We start from the raw sequence: 19,406 nt of genomic DNA, 5'->3' as shown, positions 1-19,406 counted from the left end.
TGAACCGTCTTGTCTGTGCTGCAAAACTGTCAACTTCTGCGCGTGTTTTCGGACGCTCTTGTGCGCCTTCATTTCTCTAGGGAAGAATAAGAAGAAATAAACTTTATTTAAAGAGCCGGCACTTTGCTTTTAGTGGCCTCAGGTGTCGGTTCGAAGTCCTTGGACTCGGGCGGCATCTTCGGCTTGCCGGACGGCCCAGAGCTGGTTTTCAATCTCCGAATTTTTCAGGGCCGCCTCCCAGTGGCGGCGACGCCGACGGAGAAGGTCCCCGGCAGCCCCAGCAACCGGGGCAACGGCGGCAATGAGCGAGCTCGAGGCTTCCTTTAATCTAGTAACGCCTGCCATTATGGGCGCGTCGCGAACGGCAGCGGTATTAGGAACTGTGTGGGTCCTTTAATGTCATATAACTCACTTCTCTCTCTTCATTTATTTGAGCGATGAACTTCGTAAATGTTGGTGACATTTGGTTGTAGCCAGTGTTTTTCACGTGTGGAACCACCAAGCACTGTTAAGAACACTGTGGCTTTATTTGTACGTCCCTTCATTTGATCTGCTCCATCGTTTCACTTCCTCTTCTACACCTCACTCAGCCGTCTCCCACTAATCGCTCATGCTAAACCGGTGACGCGCCAGAATAAGAAGAAAAGTTTGCCACAGAATCGAATGCGTAGAACTCCAAAACTATAAGTAAAAGTTCAGTCAGACAATTCTTGGCCAATCACCCAGAGTGGGTATGAGCCATAGTGTGAGACCACCATCATCATCAACAGATCCCCCCTGCGGACAAGTGGCCATGGTCACACTTGGAGAAGCGGTCAGACGGAGGAGTTGATAATGAGCTCCGGTTTGATCCTTGCGATAGTGACAGTGTCTTAACGCCTGTTGCGCAGGATTGTGAAATGGTGTTCAGAACGTTTGATGACTGGGAAAGGACCGTCATAGCGGGGCTGAAAAGAGCAACGAGGCATGCCAACACGGAAAAAAATGTGTGAGGATGTTTGCAGGTTTGAGGGTAGAAAAACGTCGTGCTTATTTGTGTGGGCAGAGGTAGGCGATGGATGCAAGTTTTGCATGAAAATCTGTAGACGCTGGACGAAAGAAGATGGATCCGAAACTTTCGGCGTAGATACTGGGTTGACGAGGTCAGGGTGCAGCCATAAACCATCTCAGCTACAGAGCAGGCGAGTTCTGGTCGGAATGTTGATCGAAGGCCGAGCAGCACGATTGGAAGGTGCGATACCCAACCCTCAGCATGAAGCTGAGCTGCCAGTGCTGCTTTCAAGTGACTATGTAGTCTCTCTGGGATGCCGTTAGATGCGGGATGGTAAGCAATTGTGCGAATGCGCGCAAACCCCACAAGGGATGTTACATATCTGAAAAGTGCCGACTCAGCCTCGCTGCTGCGATCAGTGGTCACCGTTGATAGCACACCAAAACGGCTAATCCAAGTAGACAGAAAAGTATGAGCAACTGTCTCCGCCGTTATGTAAGGCATTGGAGCAGCTTCAGGCCACCCTGTGTACCTATCAGTACATGCAGGAAAATGCGTATAACCACGGCATGGTGGCAAAAGTCCAACGATGTTCAAATTAATGGTGTCGAAATGTGCATCGGGGAGAGGGAACTTTCGCAAGGGAGTCTTGGTGTGTCGTTGCCCTTGATACGTTGACACGCTGTACAAGTGGGGACCCAGTCGCGTATATCAGCACGTATGCGTGGCCAGACGTAACGTTCGGTGTTAAGGAGTTGCGTGGCATGTATACGCCTGGATGGCAGATTGAGTGCAGTGTATCAAAAACAGCACGACGAAGAAGAGATTGAAAATAAATGCGGGTAACCCTGTTTTCCTTCAGCTCCTGTGCCAGAGCACGCGTACGAATAGAACGCTGCATCATCCCTGAAGAGTGGGCACACGGATAAAACGTTCAACTTAATTATGAAACGAAAAGAAACATTTCCCAAGTACCACGTAATACATAGCCAGCACGAAACCAAGACTGTCCGTACGATATCCCCATTTGTTGTTGCAAATTGTCTGATAGAAGCAATTGGTTCAGTTTGCAAGGTGACTAAGATTGGAAGTGCGGGTTAAGCTTCAATACAATAAACTGTCGAAACTGGTTGCGTTTGGTGACTTTCCTGTCTCAGTGGGCCCTCAGTGGTCAGTGAACACATTATATGGTGTCATCTCTGATGATGACCTTCATCAACTTTGTGAAAGCGAGCTGTTGGATGGACGGCAAGACCAGAACATAGTAAAGGTACAATGAATTAAGGTATCGCGTGACGACAAGGATATTACCACCAAATATGTAATCATTACGTTTTGAACAAGAAACCTTCCAGACTCCATCGAGACCGCATGTTGTAAGCTCCGTGTGCGACCGTGCATTCCCAATCCGCGCCAATGCTTCAAGTGTCAGCGTTTTGGGCGCGGGTCGCAAAGCTGCCGAGGGCGACTACCTGTGCAACGTGTGCATCCAACGACCATTCTTCAGAAATGTGCACTGTGCTAACTGTGACGGAGACCACTACGCCTATTCTCGATCGTGCCCGTCATGGAAAAAAAAATAACACCACTCAAGGTCAAACTAAACATTTCCAGAAGTGCGCACCCCGCAGGGGCGTCTGCGTGAGCAGGCGTTTGGTGTTTTGCGACACCATGTACCCGAGCACATGAGGGTGGGACCCTCCCGCGTGTAGCCGTGCGTGGCTTAGCCGTATCTTGGGAAAGGGAGATACTGGGGGTTGAGTCAATACCGGGTGTTTGGACCTTTATGGCCCCTCGGTGGAGGCAACACACCTCTTTGGCCTCCGCTTCACGTAGACGGCACCCCCGGACTGACCTACCCAGGGGAAATCAGTAGTTGCCTTTTCCTGTCCGTCTATCCAATCTTCGTCTTTCTGTTTCAATCTTTCCTGCCCTCTCTGTTTTCATTTTACTTCCGACTTCATGGGCAGCAAGGGTTAACCTTGTGCATTATATCCAGCCTGGGGTATAGGTGGTGGCGTGGAGCGGAGGTAGAACACCCTGCTTCTAATCTGAAGGTCGTAAGTTCGAATCCGGCTCCAGTCCACTACATTTTCAGGCATAGAGTGACGCCTGACCGGCAAAAAAAATATTGCCGAAAGCTAGTGGGGCTATACTAGTCCAGGTGCAACCAAATTAGGAAGACCCACTAAACTTCAACAAAGTCACTCCCTCACCAGAACAGGAATTGACCTCCCCGGTGCAGTATTCGGCTACTACCTCCCTCATGACTCCTACAGTTAACCAATGGCCCTCAGTCCCCAGCGGCTGCGGAGCACCTGACCAAGGCGGTGATCAGACCTGCGACGCGGCAGAGGGTGTTAAGAATCTTAGGGTCCGGACAGACCGCCACTGGAAACTGAACCTGGCAACGTTCAACACGCGCACCATATCGAGCGAGGCTAGCTTAGCAGGGCTATTTGAATAATTATCAGGTATTGTCTGGGATATTATTGGCCTTAGTGAGATTAGAACTGGTGATGCTTATACAGTGCTGACTAACGCCCACGTCCTCTGCTACAAAGTCTTCCAGATAAGAGAGAATTTGGAGTAGGATTTCTCGTCCATACGCACATAGCGGGCAACATGGATGAATTCTACAGCATTACTGAGAAGGTAGCAGTCGTCGTAATAAAGCTGTATAGGAGGTGTAGAATGAAGGTAGTACAAGCCTACGCCCCAGCCTCCTGTCACGATGATGAAATAGAAGAGTTTTATGAAGATGTTGAAGTAGCAATGAGAAAGGTGGAAACACAGTATTATCCTGTAGTCGCAGGAGACTTCGATGCAAAAGTAGGGGGGAAAGGCAGGCTGGTGAGCAAGCAATTGGCAACTACGGCATCGGCTCTAGGAACACTGGAGGAGAGATGTTGATACAATTCGCGGAAAGGGATAGGCACCGAATAATGAATACCTTTATGCAGAAACAACGAATGAAATAGATTTCATACTTACTGGCGATCCCAGCATAGTGCAGGATGGAGAAGTGTTAGATAGGGTAAAGTGTCGTGACCATAGGTTTGTGAGGTCTAGGATTTCTCTAAATTTGAGGAGAGGAAGAATAAAATTAGTCAACCTAGACGCAGTAAGGGTAAAAAGCAGGCCAATTCAAGCTGGTGCTCGCAAACGAATATGCAGCTTTAGAACAGGAAGATGAAAACAACATAAAGGTAATGAATGAAACCGTAACTAGGCTTATCTAGGAAGCAGCAATTGAAGTGGGAGGTAAGTCACCAAGGGCAACCAGTAGGTAAGCTCTCCTGAGTAACAAAGCACTTAATAAAGAAACGGTAAAACATGAAAGTGTCAAACTCGAGAGATCAGGTAGAATTCGCTGAACTGTTGAAACTAATCAACAAGAAGAAAGTAAGGGATATCCGAAATTATAACGTGGGAAAGATTGAGGAAGCCGTAAAATATGGACGCAGCATGAAACCAGTAAGAAGAAAGCTCGGCATAGGACAAGGCAAGATGTATGCACTGAAAGATAAGCACGGTAATATCATCAGCAATTTAGATGACATAGTATAAGCAGCGGAAGAATTCTATACTGACCTATACAGTTCCCAAAACAGCCGGGCTACTTCCATTCGAAATAGTGATGAACCGGATACAGAAGCTCATTCTATAACTAGCGATGAAGTTAGAAGGGCCTTGAAAGACATGACCAGGGGAAAAGCGGCTGGAGAAGATGGAATAACAGTAGATTTAATCAAAGATGGAGGAGATATCATGCTTGAAAAGCTTGCGGCCCTTTATACGCAATGCCTCACCAGAGAGCTGGAAGAACGCTAACATTATACTAATCCATAAGAAGGGAGACGTTAAAGAATTGAAGAATTATAGACCCATTAGCTTGCTTTCAGTATTGTATAAAAAATTCACCAAGATAATTTCCAATAGAATCAGGGCAACACTTAACTTCAGCCAACCAAGAGAACAGGCTGGCTTCAGGAAGGGATATTCCACGATGGATCATATCCATGTCATCAATCAGGTAATCGAGAAATCTACGGAGTACAATCAGCCTCTCTATATGGCTTTCATAGATTATGAAAAGGCATTTGATTCAGTAGAGATACCAGCAGTCATAGAGGCATTGCGTAATCAAGGAGTACAGGAGGCATACGTGAATATCTTAGCAAATATCTACAAGGATTCCACAGCTACCTTGGTTCTCCACAAGAAAAGTAGAAAGTTACCTATCAAGAAAGGTGCCAGGCAAGGAGACACAATCTCTCCAATCATATTCACTGCATTCTTAGAAGGAGTATTCAAGCTCTTAGACTGGGAAGGCTTAGGAGTGAGGATCAACGGTGAATATCTCAGCAACCTACGGTTTGCAGATGACATTGTCCTATTCAGCAACAACGGGGACAAATTACAGCAAATGAATTGAGGACCTTAACCAGGGAAAGTGTAAGAGTGGGGTTGAAGATTAATATGCAGAAGACAAAGATCATGTTCAATAGCCTGGCAAGGGAACAAGAATTCAGATCACCAGTCAGCCTCTAGAGTCTGTAAAGGAGTACGTTTATATAGGTCAATTACTCACAGGGGACCCTGATCATGAGAAAGAAATTTACAGAAGAATAAAATTGGGTTGGAGTGCCTACGGCAGGCATTGCCAAATCCTGACTGGGAGCTTACCATTGTCGTTGAAACGAAAAGTGTACAATAATTGCATTCTACCGGTGCCAACATATGGGGCAGAAACTTGGAGGTTAACAGAGAAGCTCGAGAACAAGTTAAGGACCGCACAAAGAGCGATGTAATGAAAAATGTTAGGCCTAACGTTGAAAGACTGAAGAGAGCGGTGTGGATCAGAGAACAAACGGGGATAGCCGATATTCTAGTTGACATTAAGCGGAAGAAATGGAGCTCGGCAGGCCATGTAATGCGTAGGATGGATAACCGGTGGACCATTAGGGTTACAGAATGGATACCAAGAGAAGGGAAGCGCAGTCGAGGTCGGCAGAAAATCAGATCGGATGATGAAGTTAGGAAATTTGCAGGCGCAAGTTGGAATACGCTAGCGCATGACAAGGGTAGTTGGAGATCACAGGGAGAGGCCTTCGTCCTGCAGTGGACATAAATACAGACTGATGATGTTGATGACAGTTGGGTGAAATGTCGCACCAGAGCGTGAGGTCGTGGTCGCGGAAGTTGACTTTCTCCAAGCAGAGGGATGTAGAAGATCGGAGTCGTGGAAGTTCATCGTCGGATGATTATGCCGCCGCGAGTGATGACAAGTAAAGGTGGATAGGACTTGTCGTGCCGTTGATGCTAATACGACTGAGAGCGTCCGCTTCCCTGTTAAGGCTGCCTTTGACGTAGCGTATGTGTGCCGTGAATTCGGCAATGAAAGCAAGATGCCTGAGCTCTCTAGGAGTATTGGTGGCAATGCAGAACTTAAAGCCGAAACAAGTGGTTTGTGATCGGTAATGGTAAGAATGATAAATTGTCGCCCTTCAAGGAAGTACCTGAAATGATTCACTGCAAGGTATACAGCGAGGAGCACCTTTCCGAAAGTACTGTATCGGCGCTCAGTGTCGCGTAACTTGGCGGGAAAAGAAGATGGGGGCCCATCTTCCATCTCGCCGTAAGATTCATCGCTTCTGTCTTTTTCACGGCATATTTCACCATCGTTCACTACACGATGATTTCATCTTTCCTCCCCACCTCCGACATAAAGTAGCCGTTCCTTTTTGTAGGACTTCTACTTTTCAGTATTCATTTTTTCCCAGGACTTGTGAGGAGTGGAACCATCTTCCTACCACTACTGCCGAAATTACAGACCATCAACGTTTCAAGAATGTTTTAACTAGCAACAGTAACTAAATAGTTCTTTACCTCATGTTATTTATCGTTGTTTCTTCGTGTGCTTGTGCTTACCTGTATCATCTTGTCATTTTACATTGTTTTATAGTTCGGTGATTTGAATTGATTTGATTTGTTAATTATAGTATTGTTTTTGTATTGGTACATTATATAACTCCATGTGTAAGTGTATATTTTCAAAGTAACTTTTTTTTTTGCCACTCCCCTCTGTAATGCATCGGCCTTGAGGGTACAATAAATAAATAAAACCATTGATGAAGAGCGGCTCCCATGGCTTCCGAAGAGCCATTGCTTAAGTGGGTATGAGCCATTCATTGTCTTACGGGACGGACAGATCTAATTTTGAAGCTATTTTATGGGAATCCATCCAGAATGAACGCGCTCGGGAAAGGGCTCATTGTCGACTTGCTGATTCTAGTGTGAGGGCTTCCGAAGCCCAGGCGAAACGTCAGCGAAGAGCCGCGGACCCTCAGTTGAGGGAGCGCGATGTTGAGGCCAAACGTCAGCGAAGAGCCGCCGGCCCCGAGTTGCGGGAGCACGATGTGGAAGCCAAACGTCAGCGTCGTCTTGCGCTCCGGGAACCCGACAACGGTGGTGCAAGCTTGGCAACGCTAGCCCCAACTTCCCCAGTGCGACGGCCAGGTTTCAACGCGATTTTCTCAACCGGAACTTCGCAGCTAGCTGCAATGCGTGTGATCGGTTGTGGTTCGAGCACAAGGTGGTATTCGTCAGTGCAATTCGTTCGGAGGAACACCGAAGAAACACACGACAAGCTTCGCTCACCCCCATTTCCTCGACAGGGGAGGGGCTACCATTTTTTTCTGTAGCTACAGTATACAGCGGCGTTGATAGACGTTGTCCTTCGCTTTATCTGAAGCAAAGTATTGCGTGAAAATCCTTGCAATGATGCAGCCACCTTGAGCCGCTTTTCATAAAACTTCTACCTATAAGCGCCATTCGCGGCCACAGCCTCTTGTGGTCTCGCCGCCTGAGCCGATCAGCCAGACTAAGATATCCAGCATATCAATAAAGCTTGTATCTTTCTCTCTCTCTCTCCGATTGCATGAGTCACAAGTGTCTCAGCCCCAAACAATGATGAAGCGTGCTTACGTAAGACACGTTGCATGAATATGGATCCTTATCCACTGGCACTTGGTTAGCTACCCTAATTGGTGCTAACCTTGTTTTATTACAGGCAATGTAGATGCACTACAGAGCTATGAAAACATTACTAATATTCATGTGTGTAAGGTGAACAGTAAGGGCGTACGACGAAATGAATGATAAAACGAATAATGACGGAATAATACTCTTTGTAATTGGCTGCGCGGCCTGGTTTCTTCAACCTGTTCAGCGTATCCACAGCTTTGTAAATACCGCCCCGAAATTTTAACTCAATTTTAACGCGAGCGCATTGGCCTAGTCGTTTCAGAGCGCTATGATAAGTGCTCTGACAGTGGTGTAAAACACGAACGAAGTTGTATTACACACACAAAGAACTCTGGTGCGCTAATTTCGGCTTTGTTGACACTATGCGAGCTTGATTATTGTCGAAATGACGCTTAGTTGTTTCGTTATAAACTTCCTTTGAAAGGTTTGCAACAGTGTTAGGAAACGAGCAGTCGAATGTGTCTTAAGGTAATTGCTTCATGCTAAACTATACGCGCATGTATTTCATTTGGTCACCATTCTCTGAAATTTCCAGGCCCGCTAAGCCGCTTTCTGTCATGGGAAGGTCTGCTACCGCTGAGCCGGCTCTCGTTCGGTGCGTACCTGCTGCACGTTCCCATCCAGACGCTATCTTACTTCATCGCCAGGGAGCGAACCTTCTTCTCGCACTACACGCTGGTGAGTGACGCGTATCGATAAGCTCGTTCACATGAACTCGACTTCAGCGAGTCGAATCGGAAGTCGGAATGACCCTGCAAGCACCTTGCGAGTAGGGCGAGAAAACCCACGACTTGCAGCTGATTTGATCCAACTCACCTTGACGCTCCCTATACAGTGCGATAAATGCAACAATTTCTCACGAATGCGGACATATATCACACGAGAATAACAAGAACTCGACTCAAAAATCTGTGAAACGATAAAAGCAACTTGCAACAATCAAACTTTATTCATAATAAAGTGATCACGAAGATATGATAACTTATCAAAAACATACCAACGATGTACCATAAAAAGAAATTGCGTATTTTTAATGGTACAATGCGTCGAGGTACCCGCGTCATTACAACGGGTACAATCTGTTACCATGATGAGCGAAAATTTTCACTCGGGCATCTTGTGCTCCAAGCAATAAAATGTGAACAAGAAGGGTAAGGCAGCATAATTAAACCTTTTGAAGCCCGTTCAGGTACAGGTGCAGACGGTGTTGAGCGGCCCAATGCAATGTCCACCTTGATGACCATAAGTGCTTCGGCATGTTTGCGAACAATTCAGCAGTGACTGTGGACATCCAAGGCCTACAAAAATGCGAGTGTTTTCATTCAATTCACCACTCCCGCCGAATCTGTACACGCAGCTAGTTTGTTTGTCGTTACTCTGTGAAGTTGTTTTTCTTACTGCGCCAAGCAGCTCTACAAATGACAATAATAAGATTAAGCTATCTAACCAGGCTTTATGAGGAGATAATTTTTATACTTCTGCGTAATAACTCCTAAATTCAAGGCAACCTTCAAGTGTCCGCGTGAATCTATTGTACACGTATAACTGCTACTAAGTGCGGCGTCTCTAGTTAAAAAAAAAAGGAAAGCGGGAGGGAAAGACATGGAGGATAGCCAGTGTAAGGAAAGGACGAGAAAGCTACTCTGTGTGGAAACAATGTCTGTAAAAGGTATACAATGTATGCAATGAGAAGGTATCATTACCATCTTTCCTTAATTATCATTGATTTAAGGTACGCGTAAAACAGCGTTCACGTTATTCGCTACCTTGTTTTAATTAAACTCTGTTGGTCTCACTATTAAAAATTACAACATGCACAGTCTATTGTGGGCTCACGAAAACATAGAAGGGCTAATCACCCGTGCCATGCCTACATGCACAAAAACTATGAGCCACTGAGATTTCCTGATTTCAACTTACCTATTTCAACATGGGTCACTTTGTAGGCTGCTGTCATGTTCGACAATGTAGTGAAGGCAAACACCCCAAGGCAGAAAGCTAGCAATACTGTCTTCATTCTGAAATATATATTTAAGAAACACAGAAAATTACTTATTCGTCTCTTCTTGGAGTTCGGTGCCAAACGTACTTGTGCGTCCAAATATTATCAAGATGTGGTTATTGAGACGTACAAGAACCAACTAAGTAGACCAGGACATAGACCAGGAGACATGGACACAGCAGACTGACGGCCTCCACAAACGTGGGATATGGTACGGACGTCAGCTATACGAGAAAGTGCGACGAACAGCAGTGAACGGAACGAAGGCCATCGCGTGCCCACAATCGCCATGTTAGAAAGCATTTTTGGTTCCGCGAACTCTTTTTAGCATTAGGTGCTGAAACGAATCACCTTCAAAGCAATAGTTCTTTTTCAATTTACCAACATGGATTCAGGCCTGGCTTGTCATGCACGACTCAATTGGTATAATTCTGCCATGATCTCTTTTACTCTTTCGACTTATGTTACCAGGCAGACTGTTTATATCTGGACTTCCGAAAGGCCTATGAAACCGTTCCTTGTACCTTGCTGTTAAATCAATTATCGTGGCTCCGCATTCAACATGCTATAGTCGATTGGATCAAAAATTATTTGACTGGGCAAACGCAGCATGTCTTGATCAACGCAGCTAAATCAACTGAAGTCACCGTAACTTCTGGCGTACCCCAAGGGTCTGTTTTGGAGCGGTTGTTTTTGTTTAGTTTATGTTAATGATACTGTGCAAGGCCTTCAGTACAAAGTGCGATTATATGGAGACGATTGCGTAATTTATAGAGCTATACAAAATGATCATGATATTAGCTTCCTACCAAGTGATTTAAACACAATTCAAGGTTGCTGCTCGAAGTTTGGCATGTCTTTAAACAGTGAAAAGTGTCAACTCGTCTCTTTCGCCCGTAAAAGTCTCCCTGTGAGATCCGTTTATAATTTGGATGGACTGCCTCTTGAATGGTTTGAACATTATAAATATCTTAGGGTCTACTTTTCAGAAAATTTGACCTGGAATACGCATGTTGAATATCTCACCTTAAAGTCATCACGAATACTCAATATGATTAGACGTGATTTTCATAGAGCCCCCAAAAGTGTAAACTGAGCAGCTTTACAACAGTAATGTTAGCACAATACTCGAGTACACTTGCGCGGTTTGGGACCCTCAAACCTCTTATAAGCAAACTTGAACGCGTTCAAAACCATGCTGCCAGGTTTGTTTCAGGAAATTACGACGTCCATGGCAGTATAACGTTAATTAAAGAAAAACTTGGCTGGCAAACGCGAAATTATATATTTTTTTCTGAATTTACTCTGGTCGCACAGGTATAAACAAGAACTTGTACATTTTCCCACGCCATTTCATTTTTTTACGATGGGATCGTGTCTTAAAAGTTCTTGAAACAAGCTGTCGCACTGTTTTCCGCAAATCATTTTTCCCACCTACTTCAACGCACTGAAATAAGTTTCCTGAGAATAATGTTTAATGCAAAACGTGCCCTGAGCTTCAGTCGTTTTTGTCGTCGAATCTGTCGTAATTGCGCTTCGGGCGGTAAACCATCATTTTCTTTTCAGTGATGTGAATACGCCTGTCAGCCGGTTGCTACGGTTTTTTCTTTCTCTTTTCTTTTTTTTTTTTGCATGTTGCGTTTATACCTTGCTGTCTACTATTGGGAATCAGCTCAATTTTTGCTTACGTTTTTCATTTCGCTACAAAATGCCCCCCCCCCCCCCCCCCCTGCAATAATGCCCCTGTGACGCTGAAGGTACTTATGTAAATAAATTTAAAAATGAAGAACTCGTCGCGAGTGGACTTCTTTTGAACTGGGTGCATGACTCTCAAAAAAATTGATTGAATTGATTTTCTTCCTTCTTTTTTTCTTTTAGTGTAGTGGGCCTGTTCGCTATTAGCAGCTCTGTAGTTAACTAAAATAGAATGAAGTCGGCCTGTATAGCCGAGTAAGTGCATCGAAGCAAAAATGTACTGAAGTTTTTGAAGGCTTTCTCTATAAGAAACCCTAATACTATATGTAGTATATGAAAATCTTTTGAATATAAGTCATCGAAATATTTTAAGGGGGACAAGAGGATCGTCACTCAACAAAATCTCTTAATGAAATTAAGTTCCGTGTTCGTAAAAAACATTAAAATATTGTTATCTCTATTTAGCTATCCCGTTCATGTTAATAAGCTGTGTAGTACAGATAAAAACTCATCCCAGTGCGAGCGTATTGGCTCCGGCTTTTTAAAAGGTAACTGTGGGTTAGACTAGTGGGGTTTATTTTTAGGTGACAAAGAACGGCCTCATGAAATCTTTCTCTGTGGTGACAACTGCCCCATTATCGCAGAACAAGTTTTATACGGTAAAGCTTTTTTTTTGCTAGTTCTACAGCTTTGCCAGTCTTTCACATTTCAAGAAACGTTAAGAAGATTATGGCCAAAATCACATATACATTACCTCATGTTCATTCGGCACGCTTATTGTGAATGTCCAGTCACTTGCCTTAATCATTTTGCCCTGATTAGATGTCCGCGTCCAAAATCACGTTAACGGTTACGTTGCTATCTCCCTCCCTTTCAGGCCCTGGCAGAGACCCAGTTTAAACAAAGTGTTTGAGTTGAGCGGAAGGTCCGCAGCTGACATAGGGGATTTTCTTTGCCCCCGAGGCACATTTACTCAGTGCCTTGTTCATTTGTTCGCTTGCGTGGATGGTTTATTTGCATCAAAATCCGGGTGATAAGTTCCGCACAATCAATGTCTATCTCGCCTACTTTGTCTGCGCTGATGGCCCACATTGTAACTTTAATCTCCATTTCTTTCCTCCATTCATACTGTCACCTGCATCTTCTCTGTGGCCACGAGACAGTTAAGCGATCCGCCGAAACGTAAGACAGTTATAATTCCTCGGTGCCTTTTCACTAATAAAATAGATATATTGACTACGACTGTACTACTACTTGATACTTCGGTGTCTGGTTAAACATTTGCAAATACCAATATAGAGCGCAGAATTCAATACTTCGCATTTCGTTTAGAAGAAACCCTGTCCTGTCCAAGCCTCCAAAGGAACCAAACGCTGCACTATCGTCCGTCTGCAAAGTGTAGTCGTACGATGGGTCCATTTTGGCGTCTAAGTTCCCTCGCATCCGGTATTTTGGCTGTAATTGGCTGGTAAGTGCGGCGCAGTCTTGTGTTCATAGAAACGTAGTCGTAAGTATGTACTCGTACATTATAATGCACTCATGCTCAGCGAAGCGTTAATTCTCCGAAATGCTGGGATGTCGGCAACATAAGGTATTTTGTGCGAGCCTTCTTTCTCCTTCAATATAAGTATTTGCGGTGTGGCGGCTTTGTGTGTGTGTGTGTGTGTGTGTGTGTGTGTGTGTGTGTGTGTGTGTGTGTGTGTGTGTGTGTGTGTGTGTGTGTGTGTGTGTGTGTGTGTGTGTGTGTGTGTGTGTGTGTGTGTGTGTGTGTGTGTGTGTGTGTGTGTGTGTGTGTGTGTGTGTGTGTGTGTGTGTGTGTGTGTGTGTGTGTGTGTGTGTGTGTGTGTGTGTGTGTGTTTTCCCCCTGTCTTTAGTTCACGAAACTTTCCGGAAGAGCTAACCAAAAGTTTATGTGCTGCTTCGCATGCAAAAACTGTTGGACAACCATACGTCAAAGAAGCGAGATGCACGGAAGCATTAGCTGAATGTCATCTCGCACGGGCTTAAATGGAGCTGCTAATATTCACATCTTTTACTTCAATTCGCACTTTACAGCAGAGAAACAAGGTAAATTTAGCCAAGAAAGAAATCCAGCGTACGGCTCAACAAATCATACCGTATCTAGATCTCACTTTAATTCGAACATTTTTCAATTTTCCACGAAGCATATCCGGCAGTTAAAATTATTTCAGTCTGAATAATTTTCTAAAAAGAGAGAAACCTTTTGCAATGCTTTACCTGGTAAGAACTATTATTAATAACTTGGCGGAGCCGTAAAACATTTACAAGACAGTTGGCAAGACAAAAGACATGCCTAAGTATAGCTTCCAAACTACGAACAAGAAATTGACAAGCTACAAAAGCTCAAGTGAGAAATAGTACAGCAGGATAGAACCTAGTTGATAAACAACAATGCTGTTACTCTATGTTTACAAATTATAATCCTAGATCTTTGAACGTGAAATTTATTACCTGCTTATGCTGATTAAGTATGCATTGTAAGTTATAGTGTAATGCTTGAAGTTTATAATTCTTTCAAAACTTGGGACATACAGATATTACTGCTTCGAGTGCATTAGGTAGTATCTTACAGCGCTAGGCATGCAATATCTCAAAAACTGCTTAAAAGCATCATTCGGCATTTTCAGTTCAATTACCTGAAAACGCGGACATTCCTCGCACCACAAACAGCAAATGTCCACCCGGCTAATCAAATATATTGTCACGTAGTAGTGACGCTGAAGTAAACAGTCGTAAAACTGTGTATGACGAAACTGATTCTTTATTGGGCGAACCTGTACCCACAAAAGCAAGCTACACTCGAAGCACAACGAAAGCGGCGAACACAGTCGTCGGTCGTCGAAATCTGCTCAGCGGCGAAACGCGTCGGCTTTTATACCTGAGTCATCGAAGGTTCCAGATTAATCCCTGATGCCCGCGGGTCTTCCAGAAAGTTCTAGACAATTCGCGTCGGTCATACAATCAGATAACATAAGCGTCGGTGAAAACAGGCAACGGAAAGAAGCATCGATAACGTTCTAGAAACTTCCGATACAGTCGTGTCCTGCGCCGAGCGATAACGTTTAAGATTTGTTAGTCGGTGGAAAGCGGCCACCGGTGAAAGATAAACATGTATACGTGTCAATATTCATAAATGTTTAATTATTCACTTTAGAGTTGCAAAACTCAAGCTGAGCAGCTAATTGAGTCTTGTCTGCTGAGAATAAATTTTAATATTTGCACGAATCTCGAGATAATCGTCCCGGAAACGTTCTAAAAGATTGATTAGCGCCACACTTAAGATTATTCGTAAATGCTAGACGGATGCTTCTAGAAAACTCAACTGAAACGACAATGTATTTAGCAGCACATTTTAAGAAAGTATAACTCGAAAGTTGTCTAAGCAGACATGACTTCACTACTGATTGACTTTAATATCGCGATTGCAACATGTGCTTAAAGTTGATAACTAAAAGGAAATAAGTGAATCTCTTTAATTATTTTTTGAACATTGCAATTTCCCACACAGGTAACATTCGCCTTTTCCATAAATTCAAATGAAAGGGTGGAACGGCGCTGTTTGTCATATTTACCACAACGCGAGTCTTTTCGGCTTCAATTACTTGCATATATCCCCATCTTTAGTTCAGGGGTATTGAGCTAAGTTAGTGCACCTTTTGTACAGCCACAATTGCTACTAACGATTTTAGAGCACTTCAACGGACTCAGTTGGCTTTATATCGCATGAAGTCTGAATGCTTTCGCTCCTTTGAATGAGCATTAAGCTCGCTTATGTTTGGGGTCCGCGTGTTCGGGCTACGATCATTACACAATAATCACAAAATTGCGGCTAGCTGGCAACATTACATCCACACACAGATTCACTTACAGCCCCGCCAAAGCGCAACACGCGAACGAAATCGTCTTGATATTGTTGCGGCGTCACGAAACTCGAGGGACAAGTGAACTTGTAAGCAGGAACAGTAACAAGAACGGACGGCTTTGCATGGTATTAGCAATTAGCTAGCAATCTCTGGCACTGTATTAGCAATTAGCTAGCAATCTCTGGCACTGATTAACGATCTAACAAGCAAAGGATTTAATATAAGATTCCAGTGGATACCATCACACGTAGGAATTGTTGGAAACGAGAAAGCTGACGCCCTTGCACGCCTAGCGCTGACATGTGTCCCAAAAGTGAAAGCTCCAAAAGCTTTTCAGAACCCTAAGGGTGCAATCCGCCTTCACTTTAGGGAGATCCACAAGAATCCCCACGAAGCCTGTGTGACTCATGGATTTACCCACGAAGAAGCGACGCTTTTATGCCGCATCAGGACCGACTCCGCGTACACCACAGCTTGGTTATTCAAGACTGGGCTTCGCGCTTCCCCATTCTGTGCTTTCTGTGGTGACATTGGTGACATCGAACATTACATTTGGATATGCCCGCAGTTTGACAAAGAAAGAAAAGCGATGGTCGACAGCCTACAAAAGAGTGGTCTTACGCACAGGACCTTTGAAGACGTCGTTTTCCCCGGAGGACCTGCGACAACCAGGAAGAGAGCGCAACGACTGCTGATAGCCTTCCTGCGAGACACGGGGCTCATCGACACTTGGTGACACACCCCTGATCTCAACTCGAAGGAGGATCAGGCGGAACAATTGCCGGCTATGTATGCCAGGCTAACCCCGCCTGCTTCAACATCATCACCACCACCACCACCACCACCGTGCGCTAGTCACTGCTTATTCTTCTTCTTGCTCTTTATGTTTTTCACAAATGCCGATATATCGTGTTATCGTCGTCGTCTTTGCCGCGCTACAGACGCGGCAATATACTAGAAATTGTGTTTTCGGGACAACAAGAACAGATCAAGAACTCGAATTGCCTTTAAAATTTAGTTATAGGGCTTTACGTGCCAAAACCACGATCTGATTATGAGGCACGCCGTAGTAGGGGACTCCGGAAATTTGGACCACCTGGGGTTCTTTAACGTGCACCTAAGTCTAAGCACACCGATGTTTTCGCATTTCGCCCCAACCGAAATGCGGCGGGAATTCGATCCCGCAACCTCGTGCTCAGCAGCCCAGCACCATAGCCACTGAGAAACCACGGCGAGTAGATTTTCTTAAACAAAAAAAATGTCTACATCAATTGTTAGTGCGGCATATCAGCAATGGACGGGGCATTCAATAGTAAACCTTTGCAAACGCACCTGTTCTAGCAAGAGAATTAATGACGTGACAAAATAATAACGGCACGGAACGCAACAAAGTCAAAGCAGGTGGTATACGTTTAGCGCGACATTTTACTGACGGGGAATAAATAAATATCTGGTGGCATAGACTGAAACATTGTACGCAAACCACGGACGTGTGTAGCGGTACAAAGTTATTTTCCTGGGCACATGGCAATTACAGGAGCCACTTACGTGAAGTGAGCGCACGGAGTATGCAGCAGTTGTTTTCGCACTTCCCGCTTGTGCTTCAAGCTTCTCGGTGAAGACAAATGGCTCAGAGAACGGCAAGCAGTCAGCCTTAAAGCTTTTGCAACGCGGTCGGCCTGGTTTGGTTTGGCACTAACCGTCGCGGGGAAATCCTGCCGCGTCAGTTGGTAGCGGTAGCGCCAAAACAGGGCGCATCATTACAACACGTTACCCACTCTGATCAATGGTTTGCCTCAACTGGTGGGAACATGTGCCACAGAATGAGTGGGCGGAGGGAACGATACATATGCCCCCTCCCATTCTCTGCTTCACTCTCAGCCGCCGACGCGCGTCGAAGCGTTGTGCGGCCTCGACACCGAAGTTCTGGCTAGAAGGGCTTCCCACCTGGAGATGGAGGTAGCGGCACCACGTGTCAGATCGCGGCCAGGACTTGGGTGGCAAGAGAGAGCGCACTTTTGCGACTCTCACTTCCGTTGTACTTGTCGCGTGAACGCAGCGACAAACAGCGTTGACCCACAAATAGCGATCGTCGTAGCTCAACGTTCAGTGCGAAAACCGATCCAGCCGCCACCCGTCGGCAGGAAACCGCCCCAGTAACCTAATGGGTGTACCAGTGTGCAGTCGTACGCGTATTTTTTTTTTCGGCAGAGTATAATCGAAGAGGAACTCCCGCGTCTGCTATTTTCTCGGCCACTTATTTTGATTGTTTCTCTGTCATGTTCATTCGTGAAAGGAAAGGGAAGAACCGGAAGTGGACATTAGGGTGGCGCATTAGCCTTTAACAATGTGTCGAGGACGTAACGCACGGGCAAGCATATTGTCAAATGACGTTCACTCTTTTGATTATTGAAGACCGCTTTATTATGTCGAGGACGCCGACACCCGCACGTTTGAAAAACAAGTGAACTGGCTTAAGTCGCAGGGGCGCAGCCTCTCTCATTGCATCTAGTTCTGCAATCGCGTTTATTCTCAAAGGAAGAGGCTTCTGTGCAGCATGATAAGAAGAGAATATCCTCACGAACACACGATACAGTTAATGCTCCCAAAGTGCCACGGATGGCGCGCAAGGAAGTGCTGCACATTCCACTTATATTCATGCGAGAGCTTGAATTGGTCGCCTCATGGTGACACATACTCGTGACATGGAAAGAGGCACTCAGGAGTAGAAATTTCAGGCTCAGTTTGCCAATAGTCTAACCCCACCTGTATAGCAGCAGCAGTACCACCACCTTGACTTGTGGCCAAATTGGCTAACGAGGAATTTCTGCCTGCCCGCTTCTCTGCTCATTTTTGTACTTTTCCAACGATGTTCCTTGGTGGCGCATCTCTTCGTGACTATTTTCTTTTTTTCCTTGACTATTCTTTTTTTTCCCTACGTACAGGCAGCCATATTGCACGCAGGCTTAACCTGGGAGGTCACGTGGAAAACCGCAAGACATTTCTTGAAGCTGAGAACGTTGGCGAAGTGCTATAGATAAAGTTTTGCCCTTTGTGCGATCATCTTATCAAACAAATTGCGTACATCTGGAACTGTTTGAAAAGCCGGTTATTCATTTATTTCGTAACCGGTCAACTATTATTCGCACTAACTTCCTCAGTACAACGCTTACAGGTACAGGCCCGCCGCACGACCTTTCGTTTGCTGTGGGCAAGGTCTAAGCAAGGCGAACTATCGCCAAGAACAAAAGAAAGAAAGGAAAAGTAACTTCTTGTATTTCATAACATCGAATTTCCTTCTATATATTATAGGTCCAGGGAGAAACAACTATAAGAAAAAGAAATAAAGCTGGTAGTTTTCTTGCCAATGCCAACCATGAGGAAAGCCGCGGGTGCCCGCAGCCGGATCCTTTATGCACTAACAGCCCTAATCAACTAGTTACAGGAGGAAGACTCGGAACTATACTAGAACCTCGATCGAAAATAGAAGCCAAGCCAGCGTGAATTAATAAAGGTACCCGTACAATGACATAACTGAAATGACAGGAAGGTTGATCGGTTGCGTAAACAAGTTCGTTTCTTTCAATCAAGCTCGAACAAGTTAAAAACTACAGTTGTGTCTAGTTTTATGTAGCAGTTTGCATTTATTTTCGTCACTTTTGGGGATATACGTATCATGTTTCTATGTTTTCTTTTTTATTATTCTTTTTGCTGGTTTGATAACTGCCGTATGCGCCTGCGTTCTTTCTTCAGGTTTGTTGCAATGTCTGCTTTTTACCTTATA

The 19,406-nt window shown here is 44.8% G+C and overlaps 1 long non-coding RNA gene across 1 annotated transcript; it reads right to left on the bottom strand.

The window, feature by feature from the left end:
* Positions 1 to 8,967: 8,967 nt before the first annotated feature.
* On the bottom strand, positions 8,968 to 17,304 carry LOC119461290 (uncharacterized). The gene is made up of 3 exons (XR_005193962.2): positions 17,171 to 17,304; positions 9,962 to 10,059; positions 8,968 to 9,339 (listed from the first exon to the last, which is right to left on the bottom strand). It is a non-coding gene; the product is annotated as an uncharacterized LOC119461290 (long non-coding RNA).
* Between the last annotated feature and the right edge of the window lie 2,102 nt (positions 17,305 to 19,406).

Source organism: Dermacentor silvarum, chromosome 8, assembly GCF_013339745.2.
Source record: "Dermacentor silvarum isolate Dsil-2018 chromosome 8, BIME_Dsil_1.4, whole genome shotgun sequence".
Classification (NCBI taxonomy): Eukaryota; Metazoa; Arthropoda; class Arachnida; order Ixodida; family Ixodidae; genus Dermacentor; species Dermacentor silvarum.
Note: the sequence above shows the minus strand (reverse complement) of the source record. Positions and strands in the feature narration are given on the sequence as shown.